Genomic DNA, 6,801 nt, shown 5'->3' with positions numbered 1-6,801 from the left:
GCAGACCATTTCGTTTTAATATCAGCCACAGCTCTATGTTTTTGCCCCGTCTTTGTCCACAGCCTTGGCGACACACTCCCAAAGCTGCGTGTTTGGCTTCGTTCGTCAGCCCACAGAATAATACGAGTTGCCTGGCCTCAGTGTCCTCCGCCACCGTCATGATCTTGTCCTCTAAAAAAAGTCTGATTTTCTTATTTGTGCTGGCATTATATAAGGAGGGGGGAAACAAGGCAGGCAGGTTCTGTCAATCCCAGTTGATATAGATTTATAGATCACAGGCGCGTGAGCTACAAATGGGATTCTCAGACCTTGATCAAGCAAGGTTTTCAATGCTCAGCATCTTTTATGAAATGCATGCAAGTATAGAATAATAACACTGCAGTCATTCTTTGTAGACATATTGAATTCGTTGTAGAACAAAGAAGTGAGAATCCAGACCTAAATTCTTAATGAAGGCCTACTACTAACATTGCTGCAGGGGATCCATTCTTGGCAGAACGGACACAGACTCGTGCTATGATTCAGCTCTCATCAGTGTCTGATTATGCCTCTTGTGTTTTTGCTACTATAAACAATTTTCAGGGACATCGGTCAGGCGAGAACAGTACGGCTCATTTCAGCTAATAAGGCATGATGCACATTTAGCTTATCTGTCTGTCGTACACACTGTCCGAGTAGGATATTATTAATACACCCACATACTGAATGTTTTTGACTTATAAGCACACAAGAGGAAATATATGGAGTGATCTTGATTACGAGGGAAAAGGTAAAGTAGGCCCAGGAAGCACCTTGGAAAAGGACACAGCTTGCTGATAAAACCTGAATTCTCTGTCTGTGTCCTGTTTATAGGATTACGCTCTCCATTTCAGGCGGTGATGCACCATGCTTATCAAATTTGATATGAGCAGTTACTCGAAATGAAATGTATCAAAATGCCCGCCGGGATGGAAGCTGTTGCCTGTTAACTCATGACTCAGATCGACTGGCACCAAAATAGCAACACTCTGCTTATATTTGCATTGTTCCCTTTCATTGTAAAGGAAAGAGAAGGGACTGGCCAGGTATCTGCCCTTTAACCTCCAAACTGCAAACTTTAAAACTTTTTAGTTTTCGTGGGTCGAGTCTCAGACGGAGAGCAGGAATAGGCAGCAGGGTCACTCTGTAAGAAGTCATTTTCAACAAGGAGGGGAGAGGGATCCGAGCTGCTTTCAGAGAGCTGATACAGACTAAATCCCTCCACCGTTTATATCTTTACTTCTAGCTCCCTCTTATCCAGCCAATAACTCCCATCTCACTTTGACAATAAGCCACTTTTCTGTGGGAGGTCTGACTCAGCCAAACACTGGAAAAGACAAGAGACTGAAACAAGACAGAAACGAAGGAATGGAAAACATCTCAGATTCAGCGTTTTGTATTTTTACACCTGCCTATCACCGGCCCTCAGCGGAGACCGTGATATGTGGTTGTTGGGTCCAAATGTTCAGTGTTTTTTTTTTTTCCCCTTGAATTTCCTCTCATTTAGGGCAACGTTTCTTTGTTCATTTCATAAAAATTCACACAATTTCTAAATAGAACAACTCAGCGCAGTTAAAGCTGAAGCTGAATAGTGGCTGGGAAAATAAGGTCCCCAGAACACTGTCTGAAGCTAGAAACGTGGCAGGTGTTCAGTTTATTCAGTCATGAAAACAAAGAGAGTTTGTTTATTTAGTTTGTTTAGGCAGATTCAAATGTTCTTCCCCTGAACTACATATTGCAGCTTTAAACTAATTAATGGAGGCCAGTGTGAGATGGTCTCCATGACTACAGGTGCATCTAATAACATTAACGAAGGCGCAGCATCATGATTGATACCGTTTGAACCACTTGTTGTTTGACCCGCTGTGTGACCGGTTTATCGATAGATGACATACAGTACTTGGTGCCAGTCACGTTCACATGGCTGACGCTGCCTGATTGCAGTTTAGCGTGGGGATTAATGGTGGAGGTGGCCATTCAAGGTCACAACGATTTGGCAGTAAAATGTCAACCTATAAACCTGCAGTCAAAATGACATCACTGAGTGGAGACCACACATTTTCTTTGAAGGAACCTCTCAGGTGTCATCCTTTATTAGATACTAGCTTAGCTAGGTGTTTGAAGTCATAGGAGATACCCTGAAGGAATCACAAATCCAATGACTGAGCCGTATTGGCAGACTGAGAGCTGGCATTGTCTGCCTGTCTTGATTTATTGCCAATAAATCCATCAACATTCAGAAAAGCCTTTGAAACTCTAACATTCCCAGATGATGAAGGGGTTCGGGGAAAGAATCAGACGTAATGACTGTCATTTTCATACCACGGGGATAGATAGAGCTGATTAAATGATAGAATTTGCAAAGTAGTTTCCTGTCTACAGGTCTGATCTGAATGTGCCGGGTCAGTGGTACTAAATGGCCTTGAACAAGAAAGAACAACTACAGGTTTAGCAGAGTTAGGTTTAAGAGTTTAAAAACTAGAAGGCAATCCGGATGGTGGTCCTTAAGGGAATTCTTGCTTTGTGATAGTAGGTCATCGGGGTCAGAGGGTTGAAAATTGAAAGTTTGGCCTCATGATGTTGTAGAGCAGAGGTCACACAGGTCACAGCTAATCAATAGGTCTGTTCCTGTTGGGAGTGTGCAGATGAAGCTGAATGCCAATTTAGCAGCGACTTTTGGAGGTTTTGAAGGCTATGAGAGGCTTCGTCAGCCACGAGAAAAAGTTTGATGGAGGGGTTCGCTTCTAAGGCGAGGTCATTAGTTTGGTTAAAATAAATCTTTGGAGCGTGAATGTGCACACTGAATGTCACGCCAATTCAGGCATAAAAAAAAAATCAATAGCACACATTCAGCAATAACAACTGAACTGTAACCTTCAGTTTATCTGGCTTTTAGGCCGGATCCTTGACTGGAGTATGAACGCTGGGTTTGCTCAACAAAAGTCCTCTAAAAGTCTTCTTTAACATATATATTCTCGCGCTAATGCAATGAGAGTATTCTCTTTTCCTTTTAAAACCAAGAGCGGTTCCCTCGTCAGAGTCATGCATTAACACAGAAAGCTATACAATTTGAGCAGAGAAAAACAATGACCAAAAAAGAACATTTCAGACCTTCACCTTGATAGATATGAAGTGTGGTGCGATTAAATGCGATTAGAATCAATTGCAGTCAATGTGTGAGAGTTGGCAGCTGTGCTACTGCTTGCTGCTGGAGGTCGCTGATTGCTAACCTGGCATGATAGGTTAGTTTGGACAATTTATTGCCTCCATCTTCTTTTCAAGTGTCTGTAACATTACGCTTCCAGGATATTACAACTGGCATCATTCAAAAAAGCTTTTAGAGCTGTTATCTGACCCATACCTCCACAATATCTGACTTCAGTATATCTGACAGCTGAAATTAAGGCCCCTATAGTAAATATTCAATGCTCTGAATGTCCCATTAAGACAGGATGTATCCTGAGTCCCAACAGGTGAGGTGAGGCACAAAACCTAATGAATGAATGAATGAATGGATGGATGAATGAAATATCCACTTATTCTTTAAGTGCAGGCACTGGTTGGTGCTGAGGGGGAAAACGGTCATTTTACATAATACAGCACCACTTTGTGCCTCTCATCTAATCACTGGCTATATACATTGACTGCACTGATGCTTGCATTTGAGTCACAGAGTTTCTCTCAAAGAGGAATTGCGAGCCAGTCAGTGCACTTACTGCTTTTTTAAGGACATATTCTGGTTCCTCTAAGTCTCTCGTATCAAGCTGCAAAAAATATATTCAGTGAGCTGCAACATAGACGGATTATCATGACCACGGGCCCTGGACACAAACTCGCCACGGGCCCCTGCCTACACACGCAAACATGGAGTAAAACACACCTTAATTAAATTACAACCACCTAAAACAAATCGTGAAAGCAATAAAGGCAACATGAATGAACATCAGTAAAGAGCCACAGCTACGACCACACAAAACCACAGTGAACTACTCACCTAAACCACCGGCTTTTTCCTGACAAACTGTAAAGGCGTCTCTGTGTCATTTTTGTCCGAAGTTCATTTTTTATCCTGGCCATTTGAGAAAATGGCCGTTCTCCCTCGCACACCAGGAGCCTTCATCATCATCCCTCTGCTGTACGGCACTCTCAGGCTCGTTCCCGGCCGCCAACATCTCATCCTCCGCTGGCGATGTGAGAGGACTTAGCTCAGGCTGACCTGGCGCGGCCGCCCGGCAGCTGCCCGCCGTGGTACTGCTAGCATTGTCCGCTACGGTGTCCGTAGGAGGCAGCGCCGCTCCACCACCACCAAACGTCTCCGGTGAACTTGCGCTAGCAGTGTTAGCATCCTGCAGGTCGTCCCGGTGAGTTGTAGTACTGGCACCGCTGCTATGAGTACCATCATCTTGCCTCACTTTTCTGGTGAAAAATGTTGAGATGGATGGAATTTGCTGCACCAAAGCGGCATCTTTGGCTTCTTTTTCTTTCCCTTGTCTTCGTTTAGCTGATCCACTGAGCGCCCGCTTCTCCATTTTGAAAACGCACTGCACGTTTGACCCCCAGCGTACTTAGTACGTCATTGTGTCATCACACATTACTGATTTAATCTTATAATTTCTAAAACATTCAAATGATTTTATTATTATTATACTACATTTTCAAAACCACATTCATTCCAATATTTTTTTAAATTGTACCGAAAAAAAAGAAAAAAAAGAAAAAAGAAACACCAACTCTGAAGGCCAAGGGCGCCTATTGGCTCTGGGGCCCTTGGCACACGCCCACTTTGCCCATGCGGTAATCCGTCTATGAGCTGCAAGAAAGATCAAAAAAGGTGCTCGGAAGGTTTTCAAAATCGGAGCTCTTGTTCTCAGAAGATGGTAGCTTGAAGTGTTATCTCCACCTTATTAAGTAACACCAAATTCCAGAGTTATCCTTTCAGGTTCATTTGTCTATTCTAATATATCTTAAGATTGGTGAATTACTTTGAAATAACATTTTTAAATTGTTCTTGTACGAAGCGAGCAGGGTGACATCACTTCCTGCTGCCATCTTTCTTTGGTTCATGGCAAAGAAAAGCAAAGATATCACTTGGAGAAAGTAAAAAAAACAAGCATTTGGTCATAAATGAAAGTGTTGGACAAATGTACATTTTAAAACTAATCGCAGGGGGACATGAAAGTGTAACGGTGCTACTTTAGCTGTCCTTGCTAAGTTGCTAACTTTGTACTTAGCTTTGTGTTCCACATGGCTAACAGGATGCACATGTGCAGTAACATTGTTTTGTTTTGATGCTCTTTACAATGTTAGGTATTAATACAATTTCCCTTCTTCCTCTTTCTCAGCCAGTAATTAAACTTTTTAAAGGATGCATTCAATACCTTACTTTTGCACATTGGTAGAAATAAATGTTCATTTGTTTGTCTTTATAATTATGCTTTTGTCATTCTGAACTGACAGGATGACAACACAGCGTATCCATGAAAGAGAAAGTTGTTTTTTCTGGTAATTATTCAGAACGCTCGCGGCTACAGGCATTTGGATATTTCCCAGACGTTTTTAGACAAGCTTACAATAATGTAATGTGACTGTGACTCTCCTTGTCAACATTTTCACAGCAAACTTTGAAGTAAGGAAAAGTTGCGGACGCCTGTCGTGATGATAAATAATGTAGCGTTGTTTGTGGGACTGCCTTTTTAATTGCTGATGAAGTGACTGCAACACTGTATGTGTGACAGGGTGGAAAAAAGTGCTGCGAAGAATCTCTGCAAAAAACTGACTGATCTTTCATGTAGTGATACACATGACCACCTGCATACTGGTGGGCGCTGAGCATTTCTAGGCATGCAGTTGAATTTAAAACTGATAGAGACACACTAAATGAGTGCTAACACGCACCATGGTGTTGCGGCAAATACTTGATGCATGCTTGTTTTTTGCTGAGAGGGACAGAAAGTTGAAGAAAGAGACACATGAATACAATTACAGCCTTTTTGTTGTGGTTTATGGTTTGGTTAACTCAATCTTAAAACATAAAGCACAACGTACATAGGCCTACATTTATAAAGACGGACACATGAGTTATTTGTCAACTGCATTTCTGACATAATTCATTCATGTGCAGCTTTCTGAACCATATTAGCCATGGTTCTTTCTAAATTTACAGCACTGAGTTAATTTAATTAGCTGTTGTTTCAGTTTCTACCATGGCAATTATCGTTAAGCTAGCTAAAACCAGCTAGTTAGCATTCCGGACAACTCATTGTAGACACTGCATTAGCATATTTTCAGCTTATAAAGCTGTAACGGCAAAGCTGTTAGCAAACAGTTGGTTAATTAGGCTACACGTCCAGCAGAGATAAAGTAATATTAGCATCTCAAATCATGTGTCTTGCTGCCTTAATGTGTCCAATATTCATTCTTCTTTTAGGTTTGTTTTGGTCTCCAGCTCCAGAGGGAAATATCTGGCCGTTCAACCCACGAATACTCCCGTAAGTTCACCAGGTTGTTGCTAACGTTGTCTGTGGCGTATGCTAGTCAACTGCAGGTAGCTTGTGTTTATAACAGAATGTTTAGCTAGCACAGAAAATTGCCCTTGAATTCAAATAGCAACTGGGTTAGCAAATTTTGCATGTTGTGCAACCCCCCCCCCCCCAAAAAAAAAAAAAAAAAAACCTCAACTGGCAGTAGCTTTTCTGAAACTCTGCCTTGTGGGTTGAGGAAGACTCTTTTTAGCACAAAGCTCCAGTCTTTTCCTTTTGTGGTGTGTCTCTATATGTGCTGCAG

The sequence above is a fragment of the Pagrus major genome, chromosome 10 (assembly GCF_040436345.1).
Source record: "Pagrus major chromosome 10, Pma_NU_1.0".
NCBI lineage: Eukaryota > Metazoa > Chordata > Actinopteri > Spariformes > Sparidae > Pagrus > Pagrus major.
The sequence above is the reverse complement of the archived record's forward strand: the minus strand, read 5'-3'. Positions refer to the sequence as shown.